Genomic DNA, 22,926 nt, shown 5'->3' with positions numbered 1-22,926 from the left:
CTTGTATTTTTTTTTTTTTTTTGAGAAGTTTTTCAAATACTTTTTAGTCTTATTGCCAACTTTTTATTGCTACTATTTTAAGGGAAAATCCAGAATGACAGCAGACTGTTGTAATATTTCCCAGGGCAATGGAGGTTCAGATGAGATGAATCATAATGCTTGTTTAATTTCATACTTTTGCAGCCATATGACAACACAAAAGGATAATCTAGTTTGCCCTAGTTGCACACTAGAGAGTAAATCTCAGTGTTACATCACCCAAAAGTTTGACAAAATTTGATAAAAAATCCAAGTGTGAGATGTATGGCAGGGCATGCAGATTCAAACTGTTGTTTGTAAACATTCACTCAGTCATTTATTCATTCATTCTGTACAACCTGTTTATCTTGTCCAGGGTCATGAGAAAGGTAGGACTAATCCCTGCAAATAGTGGTAGCAAGGCAGAGAGGAAGTCATTGATGGGATGTTGGTCAGTGTCACCACATACACAAGTGTGGGAGCACAAACACAACGCACAGTCAGTTTAGATGATTGCTAGATCACCTAGTAGCATGCCTTTGAAGTATAGAAAAACAAAATAAAACATTTCAAAGCTCACTTGTACTTAGGTAGGGCATGTAGACTCCATACAGAAGATGCCCCAGTCAGGAACCAAATCGGAGACACAGGAGTTGAGACAGAAATGCTAACCACTGTTCCACTGTGCACGCTTTGTATTGTTAATTGCACAATGCTGTCAGGTTTCATACACTTTCGGTAAAGTCTTCTATCACTGAAGGAAGATTTGTATTGTTAATTGCATGGTGCGGTCAGTTTGCATACACTTTCGGTAAAGTCTTGTATTGGATAGGGTACAGTGTTTTCTACTCATGGTGGTACTGATGATGATATATGCATAAAATGATTGATGCAGCTCACAATTTATAAACTTTTTGGAGAAGTACTTCATGGATTGTGTATATTATTGAGTAACAGAAACTTTCACAGTTAGATAGGTGTATGTCCAACAACAGAACCTTTCCTCCGTCCACCCCAGTTTTGAAGTGAGGGAGATATTGGCATCTTCTGTCATGGGGGTGACATTTTTAAAATCAAAATCTCACAATGCTTTATTATCTTCATATGCTATTTCCATAGCATATATTGCATGTGTATTACTGTTGCAAAGCCATCTTGCTTTCCAGTCAGAAGACAGCAAAGTACTTGGAAAATTATATGGCTCTCTGACGGTCACATAGTACCAGAGACGACTGATTATATGTGCTGTGATATGTTTTGAGGTTAAGCACCAGATAATGTCTTTGGAGAAGCTAACAGTGTTTAGAGTCTAGTAGCAGGGCAGTTAAAGTGAAAATGCCTCTGCACTCTGGGAACAGCTAGTGCTGAGCATTGCATGTGTGGTTTTGAAAGCAAACTGTTTATGCCGTAAGCGTGTGGAATGTGCAGAGATTGGCCTCCATTTTCACCACAGTGCTTGGGTGTGGGTTTATTTTTATTTTAATGACATCTCTGCTGTAATTTTCCAAGTCTGGCTTTGTCCAGTTTTAGTAAGAAAGACATGTGTTTTCTTCACGGCTGTTCCATATCTTGTGAATATTGTATTCTAAAGTACTAAGTATGGCCTCTTCTTTGGCTTAGTGGTTTTGTTATCTTCCAGAGCTAATGGAGGCAGAAAGACTTTTCTCATGTCCTACTGAATCTATGTTGCATTACCAGTAACATTTTCATATCTCTGTTTTAGGATTAAAACATTTTCCTAATGACTGCCACTACATGCATTGATCCCTGCTTGCATTTTTTGGGCCTGAACTGTTTTTGTAACAGTGCTGGGCTCTTGCAGTGTCTCATTCAAAGCTCTAGGTAATGGCTGTGAACACACGAGAGAACTGGTAAAAGAAGACCTGCGAGCTGACACTTCTACTCAAATGGTGCAACTCCCGTACCACCATACCGGTTACCTTCCTCCATTTGTCCTAGTTGTGTAACCACTCCTTGTAAATACAGTACCTGGCATTTAACCAGTGAATCTTGTGTTGTTAACACCATCTTCTAACAAGATGTTCCAACCATGGAAAATTCCAGATGTTCTTCATCTCACATTGCTGCAGTCCTTACACTTGGGTAGTCCGCTGTCCTCGGTCGGCCCGAATATCAAAGTATTAGGCTGACGTCGGTCAAGGCGCTTAAGACTGACATCAGAACATCAGGGTACAAATGCGCATGACCGACGTCATATCCCCAGTCTTTTTTGCCGCATGGTCCGATGCAGAAGCAGCGTTGCAAGTGCCATTCGGCGTTCTGAAATTTTTCGAATTCGGAGTTTCAGACCGAGTCAAAGTTGGCTAAGTACCCCGTTGGGGAATATTTTAGTTTTTTCTTGCCTCAGTGGTTTACCGGATGTCAGAAAAAGTGAATAACTGTATTTCTTGTGGGAAACAGATACCGCATAGAGATTATCATACTTTGTGTATTCCTTGTTTGGGGCCTGAGCACGATGTTGTTGGGTGTCGCTTTTGTGCTAGGTTCAATAAGCGCACTATTAAGCGAAGGTTAGATTGTGCCAGGTTGGTCTTCGGGAAGCGGTGCAATTATAATATGCCGTCGGATGCTCCGACGCCCGCTTCTTCGAAGAAGCGCAAAGACAAAGCAGCTAAACCCAGGCAAGAAGAGTCGTCCGTACCGGACGCCGGTTCTTTAGAGGCATCAGTGGAACCGGTGGTTCCGCCGGAGGCTTCTCTGGAGTCCCAGGGGGAGACTTTGATATTGCAGGATGTGGCCTCTCAGGAGGCAAGTCAGGCTGAAGGGGCTTCTCAGGTTACTGTACTCCCCTCCCTTCCTAGGGTGGTTAGGCCCTCTCCTTCTGTTTCCAAGGCTTCTCCCAGAGGCAGGCCAGGTTTAGCTTCTGTTGGTGTCACTCCTAGTTCATCAGGATCTGTGCCCAAGAAGCACATGCTTAAAATGGCAGAAGATTTAATTACTTTGATTAGAGGTTCTTTGCCCCTCCTGATAAGAGGCCTAGGGTGGAACCAGAGTTGGGAGTTTTGAGCAGGCTTCGGATGTTTCAGAGTCTTCGGCTGAAGACTTGCAGGAGTATTCTCCTTATTCTGATTCTGATGTGGATGATTCTACTCCTTCTGCTTCTCCTCCAGAGGATTTTTCTTTTCAGAGACTCTTCATTCCATGAGGGAACATTTTAAGTGGGAAGGTCAGGACTTCTCTGATTCCAGGAAAAGGCTTAGGGAATTTTGCTTTTACCCCAGCATAGGCCTTTGGCTATACCACCTGTTCTGGATGTTGTGGAAGATGTGTTTGCAGAGGCTTCACTTAATCCTGATTCTTTGCCTCCTGCTCCTGTTAAGCCGGACAGGTATTACAGGGTGCCTGAAGCTCATAAATATCTTTATAAGAGTCCTAGGGCGGACCCAGAAACTGTTAGTCAGGGACCTAAGGCGTCAAGGCCTCTGTTGTAAAAATCCGGTTCCTCCAGATAAAGAGGCCAGAGCTTTGGATAGATGGGGAAAGAAAGTCTATACTTCTTCCACCTTAGCTATGAGGGCTTTGAATTGCCAGTTTCACATGTTGAAATATCAAAACTATCTTCTTTCTCAATTGAAGTCTAAGGTAGATGCTCTGGCGGAAGGCATTGAGTGTAAAGAATTACAAGATTTGGTACATGTTTCTGAACAGGTGGGTAAGCATTCTTTACAATGTGGTTTTGATGCTGTACAGGCCTCGTCTAGGGTGGCTGCCACTGGGTCAGTTCTTCGCAGGCACGCCTGGCTGAGGGATCAGAATTTATCTGACCATGTTAAGACTAGGATTTTAGATGCTCCTTTGCAGTCTGATGTGTTGTTTGGTTCACCTGTGGAGGCAGTCTTAAAGAAAATGGAAGACAAGGCTAAGTCTATGCAGGCTGTTAAAGATTTTTTGCAAGTTCAGCCTCCGAAGTTTAGTAGGAATTGGCCTGCTAAGGGGTGGACATACCCTTCTTATGATTCACAGTCTAGGGAAGATCTAGACGTGGTAGGGGCAGAGCTCAGGGCTCTTTCAGACCTAGAACAGGAGTTCACCTGCACAGTCTTGGTGAGGGCAGGGGCCAGTCCTTTCGTAAACAGGCCCAATGACCTACCTTTTCAGCTGCCAGAGCCTTCTTGTCTGGCAGCGCCTTTGGGAGGAAGGTTGGCACTCTTCAAAGAAAATTGGAGTTTAATTACCCAGGACAGATGGGTATTGGATATCATACACCAAGGTTACAAGTTTTATTTCCATACCTTGCCTCCTTTCAAAGGCATGCCAGACGTTCTTCCTCAGCAAAGAATAGAGGCTCACAAACAAATTTCTCTGCTGCTTCAAATAGGGGCCATACAGCCGGTCCCCCTGCCAGAAGTGGGCCTAGGATTTTATTCTCGCCTGTTCCTAGTACCAAAGAAGGGGAACACGTGGAGACCAATTTTGGATTTATCTATCCTCAACACTTATCTGGACATTCCCAAGTTCAAAATGTTGACGTTACAACAGCTTTTACCTCTGCTGGGCAAAGATCACTGGATGGTGACTCTGGATCTCAAGGAGGCTTACCTTCATGTTCCTATCAGGCTAAGTTGCAGGAAGTATCTGCGCTCGAGCTGGGACTTCTCATTATCAGTTCTCTGCATTGCCCTTTGGCTTATCTACTGCCCAGAGTGTTCACGAAGGTTCTGGCTCCAGTGATAGCTTTCTTCAGGCTAAAAGGAATACAGATCTATCCTTATTTGGACGATTGCCTGATTCTGGCCCAAGGAAAGGACGAACTTCTTCATCATCTGCAATATGTGATAGCAGTGCTAAGATGCCTGGGGTATTCTGTGAACGAAATAAAGTCCAGTCTAGTACCCTCTCAGGATATGTGCTTTCTGGGTGTGAGACTGAATACAGCATCCCAGATGGCCTTTTTGACCCCGGACAAACAAAAGAATCTTTCCCTTTACTTCCACCAATTGTCTCATCAGTCCAGGCTGACTGCAAGGACAGTCCTTCAAGCCTTGGGGTTCATGGCATCTTGTATTCTGGTGCTTCCCAATGCCAAACTGCATATGAGGAAGCTACAATGGTATCTCAAAAATGTATGGACACAGCACTGCCAATATATGGACACTGTCATTCAGATAATACCTTGCATTCAAAAGGAATTTTTGTGGTGGGCTCAGGAATGTCACCTAAACAAGGGACTCTCTGTGACCCGGCCAGAGGCGAGTCAGATTCTAACGACAGATGCCTCAGACAAAGCTTGGGGAGCTCATCTAAATGGAAAGTGGATACAAGACACGTGGCCTGCCAGGCTACAACATCTACATATCAACTTGAAGGAGATGTTAGCAGTCCAATTTGCATTAATAGCTTTCAAGGATTTACTTCTTCCAGGGCAGGTGTTGGTTCTAACAGACAACACAACTGTCATGTGGTACATCAACAAGCAAGGGGGTACACATTCTTATCCTCTATGCAGACAAGCAATGATTTTGTGGGAGACTGCTCTCAGTTTACAGCTAAATCTTCAGGCAAGGTTTCTGCCGGGAGCACAGAACTCCTTAGCAGATGTGTTGAGCAGACCAATTATGGATCCCCACGAGTGGAAATTGGATCCTCATGTGTTTCAGAAATTGACAGTGTCATGGGGAACTCCAGACATAGATCTGTTCGCTTCTCCACTAAACTACCAGCTGCCAAAGTTTTGCACAAAAGGTTTCATCCCACAGCTTGGAAAGTGGATGCTCTTTCTTTCAATTGGAGCAATCTTCATGTGTATGCCTTTCCACCTCTGCCTCTCCTCCCAAAGGTACTTCTAAAGGCCAGACAGGACAAGCCAAAGATGATTTTAATAGCTCCAGATTGGCCTCGACAGCACTGGTACCCATTACTGAGAAGTCTGGTACGGGAGCCTCCATGGCCTTTGCCTTCGATTCCACACCTGCTGTCTCAGGAGAACAGTCATTTACTCGATGTCAAACTTCACTCTCTTCACCTAACAGCCTGGCATATTCTGTTTTAAACCCTGGAGGGTCTCAGCTTCCACAGCAAGTTTTGAATGTTATTTTGGAGGCCAGAAGGCCTAGTACAAGGAAAGTGTACGCAGACAAATGGAAGAGATTTTTGTTTTGGAGTGCAGCAAAGGAATTTGATGTTTCTAAGCCTAATTTAAGTGTGGCTCTTCAATATCTGGCTGAGTTACTGGACAAAGGTTTGTCCTTCTCTTCTATTAAGGTTCATGCTGCAGCAATTTCTGCTCACTATGACTGTGATCCACCATTGTTTTCTCATCCTTTGTTTAAGCAATTCCTTAGAGGGGCAAAGAATATAAGACCCCCACGTAGAGCTCCTACTCCTGCTTGGGATCTCAATTTTGTGTTGGAGAAACTCACTCTACAACCTTTTGAGCCTGCAGCTTCTGCTGAGTTGAAATATTTATCATGGAAGACTGCTTTTTTGTTGGCCATTACCTCTGCAAGAAGGGTTTCTGAATTACAGGCCCTTATGGCGGTTGAGCCTTTCTTAATTTTCCATAAGGATAGGGTATCTTTACGTACTAATCCTTCCTTTATGCCTAAACTGGTTTCTAGTGTGGCTTTAAACCAAACTATTCATTTGCCTACTTTTTATGCAAACCCCCAAAATAAAGGGGAGAAGATTTTGCACACTTTGGATATACACAGGCAGTTGCGATATTATTTGAGCAGAACTAAAGGATTCAGGCAGTCTCAGCAGTTATTTGTTTCATTTGCTTTGGGTTCTCAGGGCAAGCCTGTGTCAAAACAAACTATTTCTAAGTGGATTGGGTTTTGTATTGCTTTCTGTTATTCCCATCATGGTAAGGAGATTCCAGCTGGGATTAGGCCTCATTCCACTAGGGCTACTGCCACTTCTACAGCTTTTTTAAGGGGGGTGGCAACTAAAGATGTTTTGGAGGCAGCTACTTGGAGTTCAGTGCATACTTTCTCTAAGCATTACCACCTTCCTCTTTACTCTAAATCTAGGGCTGGTTTTGCCACTGCAATCTTACAGGGCATTTTGGCAGCACCTAATGCTTTATAGTTTTGCCATCCTCCCTTACCTCTGCTTTGGGATTCTACCCAAGTGTAAGGACTGCAGCAATGTGAGATGAAGAACATAGTACAGTTTTGTACCTACCATAAATGTAGATGTTCGAAGATCTACATTGCTGCAGTCCAATTTACCCTCCCTCCTTCCCCTCTGTAGTTAGAGGCGGTGGTGTGGTTTGGGTTGTAAATATTGTGGATATTGTATATATTGTACATATGATTAGTGCAAGGGTGGTTGGTTGTTTTTTGCTGTCTTTTGGTTTTGGCCTTTCTTTTTAGGGTCTTCTGACATCTGGGGCAAGAAAAGACTGAGGATATGACGTCGGTCATGTGCATTTGTACCCTGACGTTCTGATGTCAGTCTTAAGCGCCTTGACCGACGTCAGCCTAATACTTTGATATTCGGGCCGACCGAGGACAGCGGACTACCCAAGTGTAAGGACTGCAGCAATGTAGATCTTCGAACATCTACATTTATGGTAGGTACAAAACTGTACTTTCTCCAGCATGACTTTTACCTAATTTAAGTTAAAATGCTGTTCCAGGCAGAAACTGGTACTTGAAAAACAAGTTCTAGTTCATTTTCTGAAGTAGTGGTTTAGAATATGTGTATTGCACTTCAGCATGCCACTGTAGTAGTACGCAGGACATAGGAAAACATTGTCAGAATAGATGTTTTTACAAGTACAGAAAGGGGCCTACTGTGCAGTGGTATGGATAAAAGTAAAGCAAGATTGTTTTTTCCCAGAAAGGGCCACATTCTGAAGCCTTTGCAGTGTATGTTCATGTTTCAGTGCATGCAGACATGTGCCCAGTATGTCTGCAAAGAACTTCTAAAATACTTCTGAGCCCCTGTTTCATTTCACCTTGTAATCACCCTCTTCCTTTGCCCTCTGATAAACTTAATGAAAGATTGCTGATGCTTACTTCTTATATGTGTATGTTGATCTGATAATCAAAATATCAGAATGTGCTTCAGTGAGTGTTCTTCCACCTAAAGTGTTTCTTTACATTCCTTGTCCAAAAGAACAGCTCTCTTGACTACCTAATCAATCCCATCTCGTTGTCTAACACTTCAGATGAGGTTAGGAACTTCATATATGAAGTCTGTCATGCATTACACCTGTAACCAAGTCAGACCCTAAACAAGCTAAAATGTCATCATTCTCTGAGATGCTTACTTATTGCCCATATAGGGCTCTCCTGTCCAGATACAGTTAGTCTTGAGTAGTTATATTTCTGCTGTGTGCTGTCAGGAGAGTGACTGGAAACTCATTACCTAGAAAGCACTTTGTAAGAGATGGTCATTCACCTTTAGTATTCACTAACATGAGAAGGTCATTCTCGGTCAAGTCAGTAGCTTTGTTAGGGTAAGTCCTAGCTTACCTTATAACATTCTTCATTCATCTAGTAGATTAGTTGGTTACAGTCATCACCCTGTTTTTAGCTTATGTGGCAACATCCATCATCCAGGACCTGTTGAAATGTGGCTTGCTTCATACTGCAGATGTCTAAGTACTTTAGAACTCTTCTGACTTCCTTCCATCTTCACAAAATTAACAACCCCTTGTCTCGCTCACATGAATATAATAAATTGTGTTTTGTCTGCATTCCCTTACCAAGTGATTTTGTCTAAGAACAATGCAGCTGGATGCCTCTGGCAAACCCACAATTTCAAGAATCTAGTCAAGAAGCTTTCCAATAGGTTACAAGTTAGCCTTACATAAGCCTCTTGTCAGCAGCGGCTGCTTCCTTCCTGTTAAATCACGGATACATCTCTGCACCTCTTATTTATGGATCTAGATATGCACTTTGTGATTTCTTCTCCATATTTGCTTCTTCAAAAAACACCTTTATTGAATTATTAAGTGTGATATAGGCAAATGTACATTTATATAAAAGTAATCAAAATGTATTAAGTTCATGTTTATAAACATGCTTCACGTATATTGCAATATGTCATATAACCTAAGCAATATTACATAAATGATTCAATTCCTGCCCCTTTTTTAAACAAGAGATATCTTTATTAAACCATGAGTTATGACATAGTCAATCATATATTTATATAAATGAAAACAAAGCACACCGACACTAACCTAGTTGCAAGCATTTAACATGACAAACCATATTCACACACTCCCAGTTGCAAACATTATACATCACTTATAGTCTACATAATCATTTTCAGTCAAACATTACATTGTTCATTTAAGTCCTGCCTTCTTTTAAACCTCATTCCTCCACTGTATGTATTGTTTCCACAATTCCCATTTTTCCTATGTAGTTTGCATCTACTGTTTTCTAAAGATTTCCGTTCCAGTTGTTTTATCTCTGTACTAATATTCACTACTTCTAGTATCAGTTTAGATTTTGATTTCCATTTTCTAGTAATTCTTTTTTTAACAACCACCATAATTAGACACAGCAAGGCCTTACCACATCTAGGCAATTCTGATTCTGCATCATAGCTCAAAAAAAATCATATCCCTCGTCACACCAGTCTACCCATCCAGCATCTCTGACAGAGCATCCGGCAGGGAATCCTTAAAGTCCACCAATTCACCACACTCCCAGAAAATATGTTCCCAGTTACCTCTTTCCTCCTCATCATACCTCCAACATTTGCTGTCTACCTGAGGAAAAATTATCTGGAGTCTAGTTGGGATATGAAATACCTGTATAAACATTTCCAAGCAAAAATCCTAAATCTTCTAGATTTTGTTGCATATTTGGGAGACATCCATATATCCTTCGTGAATTGCTTATACAATCTCTCTTCCCAATCCTTTCTGCAATATTTTACATGCCATACTAATTATTCCTTTTCAATGTCAACTTCTGTTCTAGATTCTACAAAAAAACTCTACCAGTGCTTATCTTTCATTTAGGACCCCCTATTTATTTCTCTTTGCCTATACTCTGATATCAATCCTTGATAGAGAAAGCAATCTCTAACCTTGAGTCCAAATAAATTCTTTGTTTCTTCTCATTCTATCATCTTTCCCCCTCTAGTTATTTGCTTCCAGTACCTTGGTTCCTTTGCCAGTTTTCTCCAATAAATTTCAGCCCCCTCTAGCCTGTTGTCTACTTTGTCTATATCCATAATTACAGTCATCCCTATTGGCAGAATCTCCTTTCTCCATTCCTGTGTTGCTTTGTAGATATGATATTCTGTATGATTATTGTTCTTCCCCTTAAAGACCTGCATCCAAAAGTCCAGTCTCTCCTTATTTCTTGAGGTTCCCCCGTTTCATCATTATCCCTTTCCACTTTGAATTATAGTTTTCTGCTTGTGCTATGTACAGGAGCCTTAACTGTGTAGCCTGGAAATACCCCTTCAAATCGGGTAATACCAATCTGCCTTGTTTTACTGGAAGAATCAATTTATCCCACTTGACTCTTGCCATCTTCCCCTCCCAGGTAAAGTACTTCAGCTCTTTATTAATTGCTATCTGCAACTTTTCTGGTTGATAAAAATATGCCTCACCTGTGTATAAGACTAATGGGACTAAAAACATTTTAACTGCTTGTATTTTACTATCCATACCCATATAACAAAGCTTCCATTTTCTCAGTTTTGTATTATCTTTTGTTTAGTCTCTTCTCACTTATCTTTAGCTGCCCTACCAGAATCATTTTTAATCCATACTCTGAAATACTTCATTATGTCATGTCCCCATAAGTATGGATATTGCTGAACCAATTCATATGTGGGTACATAATTTGCCTCTATTGCCTTTGCTTTAGCTTCATTAATTTTGTATCCCGAAAAGATCTGAAACTGTCTCAGAATGTTCCACAACAGTGTAATGTCTCTCTCTGTTTTTGGTCAGGTATAAAATGATATCATCTGCAAACAGAGCCAGATTTTCTTGACTACCATACCAATTAGATCCTTGAATTTCTGAGTCCCTTCCTTTCTTTTCTTTGCTAATGGTTCTAAATATAATGCAAATAAACAGGAAAGAGGACACCCTTGCCTGCTTCCTCTACTCAAGCAGAAATTATCAGAGAGGACCCCACAGACTTTAATTTTTGCCTCAGATCCCTCATATGTAATCCTAATTAAGCTTCTGCTGCCCTGCTCATAAAGTTCCAGCTTATTCTGTCAAATGCCTTCTCTACATCAAAACCCACCAATAACAATGGTATTTTCTTATATTCTGCTTCCCTGTGGATCATCAATGTTTTGTTAATGTCAGATGTTTGCCTCCCCTCCATTAAACCACATTGATCAATATCTATCGATGTTGGCATTACTTTTGCCATTTTTTAGCCATTCTAGACATGAACACTTTATAATCATGTTTTAGTATTGAAATGGGCCTGTATGAAGCTGGATCTGATGGACTTTTACCCACTTAAGGTATTACAGCTACCACTGCTTTCTTCCAGGATGTTGGTATTTCTCCTTCTTTTAAAATACTGCTAAACAAAACCTTCCAAATCTTTATCAGTTTTTTCTCTCCTAGCTTCCAAACTTCCACAGAAATACCATCTTTTCCTGAGGACTTTCCTGTAGATTAGTTATAATCACCATTTTTATCTCCTCTCCTCCTATCCTAACTGTTAGTAATTGAGCCTCGTCTGCCTCTAACCTTGGCATATTTAATTCTTCCATAAACATTTCCAATTATGTATTTTCTTGATTTCCATATTTCTCTGCTTTATACAGACTTTCATAGAATTTCCAAAATATTTCTAATACCTCTACAGGATCTCTAGTTACTGTCCTTGTTATAGGGTCCCTACGCTTGGTGACAGCTCTTTCTGTTTTCTGTTGCCTGAGTCATTGTGCTAAAATGTTTTGTGCACTAGTGTTGTTATAAAAAACAGTTGCTTAACAGCAATCTTTCTAAACTTGTGTATATTATTGAGGTAATCCCTTATGTTCTGCTTAGCATTCTGCAAATGATCCACCTTTTGTCTTTGAGACTCTCCCCTATTTTGCAATACTTTAACATTTGTCAGTCCCTCTAAACAATTCTTGTTACTTCTTAACCATAGCTCCCTTTCATTTATTTCCACCCTATTTTTAAATCCCACCTTAATTTTATTACACTCCTTAGCTATATTTTCAGAAGTAATTTCTATCCTCTCGGATAGCTCCTGGATAATCTCCAGTACCCATTCCTTAAATTGCTCTTTTTTCATCAGATAGGTGGGAAGGCACCAGTGTCTCATTTTTATTTCATTACCCTGTGTTTTTATTTTAGTTATTACTGGTGCATCACCTGAAATAGTTATTGGGTGCATATCAAGACCTTCAATTAAATGCACATGTTCCTGTGAAATGTAAACTCTGTCTATCCTAGCCCAGTTTTTATATCTTGTGGAAAAATATGTAAATTCACTCCAAACTCCTATTACAGAATTCACATTTTCCATGCCAAATACGTTCATAAATTTCTTCAGAAATCTACCCTTATTTGTTATACTTTCCCTTCTGCCCCCCCCCCGACACATCTTCATTGCTGCAAATTAAATTCCAGTCCCCACCTATATGTAATATTCCTTGCTTAAAATTGGAATTTTCTTAAACTCCATTATAGCAGTTTTAGGTGGAATATAAATACATGCCAGTGTAATCCTCCTCCCTTCCCAATAGCCCCTTAGCACTACAAACCTGCCATTATTATCTTTTTTTATCCTCTTCTATCACTATTGGAGCTCCTCTTGTGGTTAATTTAAGTACTCCTCTTTTCCTTTGTCCCAGATATTCTGCTCAATAACCACCCTGAAAACCTTTCTTTATCAAATTCGCATTTCATTTCTTTCCAAGTGTGTGTGTCCTGTAACATGGCTATTTGCAGTCTACATTTTTTAATATAGTTCATTATTCTTTCTTTTTTTTTATCTGTGAGACTATTGACATTTAAAGAGATTACAGAAAGCATCATTGTATTAAAAAGTTATTATTCCCACCTTTTATGTATAACACCTTTTTTGTTCAATGTCTAGCTTCAGCTTTTGTGTTACATTCATACAGTGTTTGGCAGGTTGAACTTTGTAGTTGTTTCTTGTCATATCCATTTGAGCCTATGTCACATCTTGCAAAACTTTTTGTTTTATTGAAAGCCCTCAAAAAAAATACCTCCCTAAGACCTATTAATTTAATACTAACACACAAAACTGTGTACATCTTCAAATACTGAAGTTTTACCCTACTAATAGGAACATATGTCCCAAACTAACAGCCACACTCACAAACTTGAGTTAACCTAAAATAAAAGCTATCCATGCTAAGATGCATGGTGCAGCTTGTGCTTCTACTAAGTGCTAACTGGTTTTTGTCTTATCTTTGTAGCTCTCCCAGCTGGAAAACCCCTGAATGCTTTCAGAGAACTTTATATCATAGCCAGTTACTCTTTTCTTTTTTTTTCCACAGCCAGGCACTCTCCACCAGACTGTAACCATTTAGACATGACCAGAGGCATGAGAACCAGACAGCCAATTTCTCAATATCAGATTGTTTCCATAGAGAAATGAGGGCCAGACACAGAATTTCTACTAAGCATACATTAATTTGCCAGAAAAAAGTCTCATAGTATTCAGTAATCTTTTTCATTTACTTGCTTTCTCTTAAAACTTGTTACTAAATCAATCGAAGGTCCATAATCCAGTCATTTCCCCATGCAAGAATGAGAAAAAGCACTCATTTTGTCATGCTCTTTTAACTAGTTTATTTTAAACTGCAGTACCTACATTTCTTAAAACTGAACAAGAAGAAATATAGAAGGGAGAAAGAAAGGAAAAAAGAACAGCAGCACCTATTTGCAATCCCATTACACTTAAGAATAGCTGAAAATACTTTATAGCATGCAAAGGAAACCATACACTTCAAAAATACTACTATTAAGAAAAAATGTTTCCTTTACTTACAGTTAACTTTCATCCCTCTCTTCCCATCCCCAAAGCATTTTTCTGAACATTAATGACATGAAGTAGGGCATATACTTCAGAGTCCCTCACAAGTTCAATAAATTATGATAATCTCCAATATTTCCAGATTTTCGTGTTCTGTCATATTTCACAAATATAATTATTGCAATGTAATCCCACATTGTTACTGGTTTTATTACTGTTCATCTGCATCTTCCAAATCTTCTCTCTGCTTCATTTCCAACGTACTCTCGAATCTTCTAGTCGACTCTCATGCACCCTTCCTTCTCTCCAACATTTTCCTTTGAAACACTGCAAAATATTTCAAAGGTACAGTCTCTCTCTGGTCTTTATTAACAGAAGAACCAGAAGCAGATTCTCCTCCTGTTTCACAGCTCACTTTTTGTTGGACAAACTTTTATATTTCCTCCTTAACATGTACTTCATCAAAAAATTATTTCATCCCTCCAGGGAAGAATATCTTGAAGACACCTGAGTACAGTAGTTTGAATCTCACACCTACTTCTCAACATTCCCTAAATAGTAGAATGAATGTACTCCTCTTATGCCAGGTATAGAAAGAGTAATCATTTTCCACAAACACTGTACTGTCTCCCACTTTTAGTATTTTGTCTTTCTGCCACAGATTCGTCAGAATCAGCTCCTTCTGCTGGTGGATTGCATCTTTACTGTTAAAGGTCTAAGTTGATTTCTCATAGCCAGGTTTGGATCATACACATGCTGTGCCCTTTAAACTAATAACTCCTGATGTGGAATACCAGTCCATTTTCTTATTTGTGCTTTCATAAAATGAATGCAGTCTGTTCCTTCCAGCTTCTCTGGCATAGCTAAAAATCTCCGGTTTTCCCTACAGGTTCTGTCCTTTAATTCTATTATTTTTTGAAACATCTCTTCCTGAACAAGTCTCATATTCAGCCAACTTTTTCTTCATTTCAGCCTCTGATTTTCGCAGCTTTACAACCTCATCTGAATGACTGTTTAAAGCTTCTTCCATTTTCTCCAGCCTTTTGTTGTTTGTGTTGATATACTTCGTCATTGTTTCATTTATTTTAACCAGGTCTATATGCAGTTGTCTTATATCTTCCTGTAGGTTACTGGAAGTCATGTTTGGAGGTTGCATTGCTTTTTGCTGAACAGCTGCAGATCTTTCCCCAGTCAGTGTTTCTTCCCCACCTATTGTAGTTGATTTGTTTTCCAGGTGGTTTGTATTTCTTTTTTCCTGGCAAGCAAGCAGTACACTTACTAGCCAGACACTGAAATTTACCCATAAACACAAAAGTCTACCGGCCTTCTCTGCTGAGTTTCTGTTTTCACAGAATTGAGCTGTTATTCAATGTGCAGCCATCTTGGAAGACTACTTTCTTCATCAGGCTTAGTGTTCCCCAGACCTTCAACAATTCAGGTGGTAGATCAGATTTTATTTCAGGCTGCCTTTTGAAAAAAAAATGCTCAGAACTGACATGCTGCAATGAAACTTTAGGCTTCCTGCGATGTGTTGGAATTCAGATGATCTAAAAGCTGGTGCAACATGTCTGCTTTAATCATTGTTTGTCTATGGAGGTTAACCTTTGCATAAGACAATGGCTGTAGTTCTAGTGCCCGTGCCCAGACAGGATAGTATGCAGATTTTCCATTCAATGGCCTGCTAGAGTACTCTTGCTTTTCATCGGACTTGGAGGGTTCCTTGTTCATATTGGTGTAGGCTTTCATAGTGTTTTGCTCCCTCCTCTGCATCTGCTAAAGGTTCCACAGACAACCTGTAGGCAGTAGATGCAAAGTGTTGTACATCTACAGTATTTGTTAACATCATCAATGTCTCATACCAGGCATTCATAATCTGTTCTTCTTCTCAGGCCTGGGATTATATCATTTACCATGAATTAGTTTAAAGATCATCTTTCTTAGTACCATTAATTGATCAACTCTGCACACTTGGAGTAAGTTGCTAGCGTTAAGTTGTAAAAACACTGAAATTTCTGAAAAGACTTGGTAGTGTTCAGCAGGGTATTCCTTTCAAGAGGAAACTGCAAGCAAACAAGGGATTACAGTTTGAAAACACAGATGAAAATTCTGTAGAAATGTGCGGAACTGTTACTTACATGAGTCTGAGTAATGGTTGCATAGAATAGCATCCCACTAAAGGTATCAGCAGTATGAGAATTCAGTATTGCGTGAGACAGACGTAACAGTGTTCAAGAGAAGTATATTAATTAAACGTTAGAATGCAATGAGCACGTCTTATTGAGGGATTGTTTCTGCTTCTCTGTTGTAGTCATGTATCTTGCTCTTGAGCTGACGTCCTTTCCAGCTCCTGCTTTGGCAGATTTCTTTCCTGTGTATCAAACTATTCTGCCAAGTGTGCTGCTCCTTAATGTTTTTGGTATGTCAGTCTCACAGCACAACTGGTACAGTGGTATGTCAAAGTCCTGAATTGGCCTTTATTAATTTCCTGATATCACATTTGTGCTATTCATGGTTGTGGTTCGCGAAGCTGGTGCCTTTCCTGGCAAGCAATAGAAGTAATTAGTCCTGATTGAGATTTCAGTCTATCAGAGGATACACACACACACACACACACACACACACACACACACACACACACACATACACACACACACCCGCTGTATCTGCCAGCATTCATACTCCACTTTCAAGCAAAGTTTGCAATTAGGGAATAGGTTTGAGGGGACAGATCAACAAAGCTGCTGTATGCAGATGCTGTAACGTTACAAGCAAATCTGCAACGTTACAAGCAAAGAAACAAAAGAAAGGCTGCACCACAAAAAGTAAAATGTAAAATCTAACTCCTTTATTAATAGCTAGTACACCAAATAGCAGTACTTTCACAAACTTCAGTCCACTTCTTCAGGCTTCAGCATACAACTTGGAAGCCTGAAGAAGTGGACTAAAGTTTGTGAAAGTACTGCTATTTGGTGTACTAGCTACTAATAAAGGAGTTGGATTTTACATTTTACTTTTTGTTCATGGTTTTGGTGCAGCCTTTCTTTTGCTTCTTTGGTTGACATTTGTTAGCACTGCAGCACCAATTAATTGGTAAGACATCTCGTTTTCTTCTACTGTAACGTTACAACCAGACACTAAACAAGAACTTCGCAAATGAAAAGAGAAAGGAATGCAAAACTGAAGGCCCGCTGGATGAAACTAAGTACAGATAAGATGGTTGAAATGGGAGCGAATGGGGGAAATCAGAAGAAGCTATAAACTGAGATACAAGGGAAGAGAGTGGAAGAGGTTAACAACTTCCAGTAGCTGGGAGGGGAAATGGAGGAGAAGGGGATTCCTGAATGAGGTGTTCAAAGCCTAGAATCAGAGGGGCTGCAGCCAACTGGCACAGAATGTCAGGGGTAGTATATGACAGAAGAATGGCAAAGAAGCTGAAAAGTAAGGTGCATAAAACAGTGGTGAGACCAGTATGGTACAGAAGCTTGGGCATTAAAGGCAAAACAGTTGAGGAAGCTAGAGGTGATGGGAGATGAAGTGCCTGAAACAGGTGGCAGGATGCACACTGTGGAACAGTCAAAGAAATGAGGACATAAGAGCAGAAGCCAAAGTAGCTCCAATTGCATAAAAGGTCAAAGAAAATAGATTACAGTGGCACACAGAGGATGATCTGATGAAGATTTGAGACAGACTAGAAGAAGGCTTAAGGAAACAAGGGCATGCAGAAAAGTAATGGATGGATTGTGTTGATAGAAGACCTGTGATAGTTGGGCATATCTGTTCAAGAAGGTAGGAAAGCGGCATTGAATTCAGAGAGATGGCGACAATTGAAGTAACAGCCCGACCCTATGTAGAAAATGGGAAGTAGGGGATTGATGAGGATTTCTAGCAGCATTTGCATATGGAAACTGGTGTATGATAACTATTTATTTTCTTGGTTTTTTTTTTTTTTTTTTTTTTTTTTTTATTATCACTTGGCTATCTGTCCATCCCCTGTTATGTAATCCAGGCAGGTATCTGGTTAGTTTTCTTTTCTCCCCCCACCAAGTCTAACCTCCGTGCTGGTAAGTGAAGCTCAGTTAATGGGTCTGCTGTATCCTGTCCAGGTGCATGAGGAATGGCTGCAATGCAAAGAAAGGGTGATGTGATCTGTGCAGGACAGGGTATTCAATCTATGGATTCTCCTAGTGAGGAACCTTTGAGGAAGTTCAAACTATTGCAAATGGCTGGTTGAATACATACCAAAGGGAACATTGTACTCAATGATGGGTCTAATAAGGGCTGCGTAGAATGGTACTATAACTTCCTTGGACCTGGATGCCATACACTTGCTTATGAGCTGGACGACTCAGAATGATTTTCTTACTATCTTTGCTACATGTTGGTCGAATGCCAGGTTACCATCTACTTTTGTTCTCAGTTCCCTGACTGTCGGGTCAACTCTTAGGGGTGTTTCATCAATGCAGTAATTAGCTTGGGTGGATGATCTCCCAAAGGGTACTATAATGCATTTCTTCACTTTGAGTTTTAATCCGTGGCTTTAGCACCAGTCATTTGTTTATGTTAGACTCTCTTGTAGGGTGTTGGTGTCATGGGGAGAATCTATGATAGCTCCCAATTTACCATCATTTGTGAACTTGGTGAGCCAGAGGCCTTTGGCATTAATCTTAACTTCTGAAAAGTAGATGCCAAACAGGAGAGGGCCCAGCATGGAGCTCTGTGTTACTCCGGTGGTGACCAGTCTCACTGATTCACACTTCTTGGGTCTTCTGTGAGCCAGCCAGCAATTCAGTGAGTTATTTAGGGATTTATGCCTGGTTCTGAGAATTTGTCAGTAATATCTGAGTGGGGTATTGTATAAATCATCTTGGCCAGGTCAAGATATAGTGTATGTACCATTTTCTCCTCCTCCATAGCCTTGGTGGCCCTCATGAAGATGTCTGCCAGGTTGACCTTCTCTTAATAAAGCCAGACTGGGATGGGTCTAGTGTCTCTAGGTTGCAATGTCCTTGTTGATCATTACCATGATGATTTGTTCAATGGCTTTGCATATTAGACTTGCCAGTCTGATGGCTCTCTAGTTCCCATAGTCAGTTAATGGTCTACCCTTATGAAGTGGGACGATCATTGCTTCCCCCTATTCACCTGGTACATGACCTGTTTTGAGGCTGTATTTGAAGACTGCCTCAAGTGGTTCTGCTAGGTCATATTTTAGGATATTTAGGAGGCAACCTCAGATACTGTCAGGTCCATTGAAGCAGCGTTTTTGGCCTTACCAAGCACCTGCTTTCTGTTGATAGTTAGGGTGATATGCTAGAAGGGATTTCACAGGGGGTATCGAGGGGTGAAGTTGTATCTAAATTTATCAACCATTAGATTCACTAGCTCACCCTAGTCAGTGAAGGTTGTGCCATTTACCACCTGGTCTGCACTCCCATCAGTGTTACCTTTAAGGTGCTGGACATAGTTTAAAAAGACCTTGTGATTGTCCTTAGACTAGGAGGCCATCCTAACCTTGTACTTGTCCTTGTTGGACCTTATCAGATGTCTTAGTTTCTTGTTTAGTGGAATCAGAGAGCTCTTGTGTCAAGAATTGCTTTTTCTAATTTTGGCCATGACTTATTTTTCTGTTACATACCTGGTTAAGGTAAGGATTCCACAAGTGGAGTTTGTTTTTTGATGTTAGATCCATTGCTATGTATAGCAGCCTCAGTGCAGCCATTTACATGCTTGTACAGGGATTCAGTAAATAATTCTGCATAGGTAGATGTGTTCTCAAGGTTTGGGGGAGCCATGTATTTTGATAAACTGTCACTTATTAGGATGTGGTTTGCTTTAGAATGGTTCCTAATTGTTACAGGTTTAGTTGGGTTTTCCAGGTTGGATTTTTATTTCAAGCGAGACAGCTTTGTGATCCGTCCTTATCAATGAGGATGTGTTACAGATGTGTGTCTGGGGATTAAGTCCAATGTTTGATGCTTTGGTTGGAGTACTCACTCTCTGGTCCAGGTTGTTTGTGTTGATAAAGTCCAGGAAAGAATGTGCCTGTGAGCTAGAGGCAGTATACATATCCCAGTCTATAGAGAGGTAATTAAAGTCTCCCATGAGTAGGGTATTTGGTTGGATGGTAAGCACCTCTAGTGGGTCTAGGTAAGAGTTGTGAGCTTTGTGGGTCAAAGAGGGTGACCTGTAGCTGGCCAGGACATGGGAAGTAATCTTGCTTATAGAGACTTTGACATAGATGAACTCAAGGGCATCATTCTGATTAACCAACCTTGAATTGTGTTTGTTACTAAAGTACATAGAGGCACCTCCACCTTTAGTCCTGGTCTGTGCTGCTGTTGGTCTAAATGTGTGGAAAGCACTGTAGCCTTGCACTGCCAGAATACATTCTGTGGCTTTAAACCAAGTCTTGGTAACAGCACTGATGTCAACATCCTCCAGAGTGAGGAGAGCTTGTAGGGAGTGAAGTTTCTTGTTTAGGCTCCTAACATTGAGCAGTAACACCTTAAGGTTGCTTTAAGTTGTTTTTGCTATGCTGGTAGTTTTGTCATTTTGACACTGTCTAAAAAGCTCTAAGGGTATGGATAAAGTTTTAGCCAATATCCAAAAGCCCTTGGGGAAGACAAGTGCAGACCATCCTTGGCAAAACAATGTGGTTTGTTAACCATGGCCTCTTATGCTGATAGATATTGGATCCCCCAGTATTGATATCAGAAACTAAGCCATTTATTAAAATCAGTAATTTTATGTTCATACTGTAGCAACATTCTTGGTGAAGGCAGAATCTGTTCAGTGCAAGGCACATACATATCTATGACATATAGTCAGAGAGATCTATAATGTCTCTCTTTATGTAGTCCATTGAGGTGTGTCTCGGGTCATTTACACCCACATGGACTGTGATAGAATCATGTTGGTACTTGTGGTGGACTGACAAGTGTGTGCATGAAATCACCAGCTAACATCCCACCCTTTTTCTTCTCTCCTGTCCCTACCTCCTCAATTAAAAAACTACTCATGAAACTAAAACCCACTACTCTGGCTGCTGATGGTCTACCTACAGAGTTCCTAAATATAGCTGCAGATGCACTAACATATCCATTCTCTATTCTTATCAGTCGTTCTCTACAAGAATCCTACGTCCCAGTCCTCTGGAAAGTGTCGCATATTATACCACTGCACAAAGGTGGCAATTCATATGAACTCTCTAACTACCACCCCATTTCCATTCTTCCCCCATTGTCTAAACTATTTGAGAGATGTGTATGTACACTCTCGATCCTGAAATTTCTGCTTACACACAATCTCCTCTCCTGTTCACAGCATGAATTTTGACCTTTCCATAGCACTACTGCATCCCTTCTCTCATTCACTAACTATGTTAGTGAACATAGAAATAACCATAACTATGTCTCTGCAGTCTTCTTAGATCTCTCCAAAGCATTTGACATGGTGTCCCATGCCAAACTACTTGACACCTTGACTGCCCTCTCTTTTTCACCCTCAGCTATTGCCTGGTTCACACAGTATCTCTCAAACATGCACCAATCTGTTCTATGGGAACTGTCCCCCCAAATTCCAACAACCATAAGAGTACCTCTATGCTCAGTGTTAGGACCACTCCTCTTCTCCTTATTCACAAATAGTCGTCATACCCCAACCCATCATGCAACACTCATAGTATGCAGATGATTCTACACTGGTCTGCTCAACCCCCTCACTAAAACCTTGCAACAGATGACTCAGAAATCTTTTACCTCTGTAGAATCTTGGATAAACAACATTCAGCATATTCTAAACCCCAACAAAACTACATTGCTCCTATTCCCACCCACTACAGCTAAAGCCACCCCCTTCCTTTCACCGTCATGTCTAAAAATGGTACCGTTATCTCTCCTTCTCTCATACCAAACTACTTGGGGTTGAGATCAACAACAATCTACACTTTGATATCCATATCTCTCAAACCATCAAAAAGGTTCATAGAAAAATGGGAATTTTATACAGACAAAAAAGGTTCCTCATTGATCAGACATGTCACCCTTGCACAAACCCACCCACCTGCTATCCACCCTTCCATATCCAGCCCCCACTCTTATCTGTACCAGAAAAAATGACCTTGCAACACTTGAGTCTTTCTATAATAACATTGCTGAGTTTACCAATAACTCCAGTTTCAGAACTCACCATTGCCAGGCCCTAAGGGACCTAAAGTGGCTTAAACTCCCCTAACTTATTCTATATTCATCAGCGTGTCACTACTTACAATATTCTAAAACACCCTGAGAAAACCCCTGCTCTTAGCCACCTGGCTTTGCTCCTGCATTTCACCTGCCTAGCTAGATTGCCAAATGGCACCTAACCTAGATGGTATGATTTAATCTGACTAGCCATGCTACCTATTTTACCTCTACCCAATGTTATTACTGAAGGATCATTTAATATTTTTATGAATCCTAATTATGTACAATCTTTTTGAATGTCTATATTGTTTCTATGCCCATTTGTTAATTGTTGTTAGTTTTTCTGTATTTTAGTATACAAATGTCTACCATTGTGTGTTTGATTTGATGTGGAGCTTTTCTTCCCAGGCCTGCACTGTAAATGGACCTGTGTCCAGTCAGAACTTTCTGGTAAATGTGAATTAAATAAATAAATAAATAACTTATCTTCTTCCTGTCCAGCCTGGTAAGAGGCATTTGTGTGTGTACAATAGAATCCTCTATGACAAGAGTACTAGATAAAGTGTTTGCTTGCCATATGGTCTTTGTTCTTGGGGGATCATTGGGGTGTAGGCTTGTGTGTGGTGTTAGGTGTTGCTTTTATGTTGTGCTTTAGTGATTGCTGAGGATAGCTGCTGCCGTTTGACAACTTATGTGGTCTTTGAGGTTTGGAAAGGTTTAAAGTGCCTCAGTATAAGAAGGTTGATGTCTGTGTGGTATGTGTGAAACCTGTATTACGTGCATGTGTTTGTGACAAT

At 40.4% G+C, this 22,926-nt stretch overlaps 1 protein-coding gene across 3 annotated transcripts in view; it reads left to right on the top strand.

Moving 5' to 3' along the window:
- NHSL1 (NHS like 1) overlaps positions 1-22,926 on the top strand; it is an 829,440-nt gene that overhangs the window by 300,278 nt on the left and 506,236 nt on the right. The gene's annotated exons all lie outside the window — the stretch shown is intronic.

This window comes from Protopterus annectens, chromosome 1.part1, assembly GCF_019279795.1.
Source record: "Protopterus annectens isolate FY-2018-M chromosome 1.part1, PAN1.0, whole genome shotgun sequence".
Taxonomy (NCBI): domain Eukaryota; kingdom Metazoa; phylum Chordata; order Ceratodontiformes; family Protopteridae; genus Protopterus; species Protopterus annectens.
The sequence above is the reverse complement of the archived record's forward strand: the minus strand, read 5'-3'. Positions and strand labels throughout refer to the sequence as shown.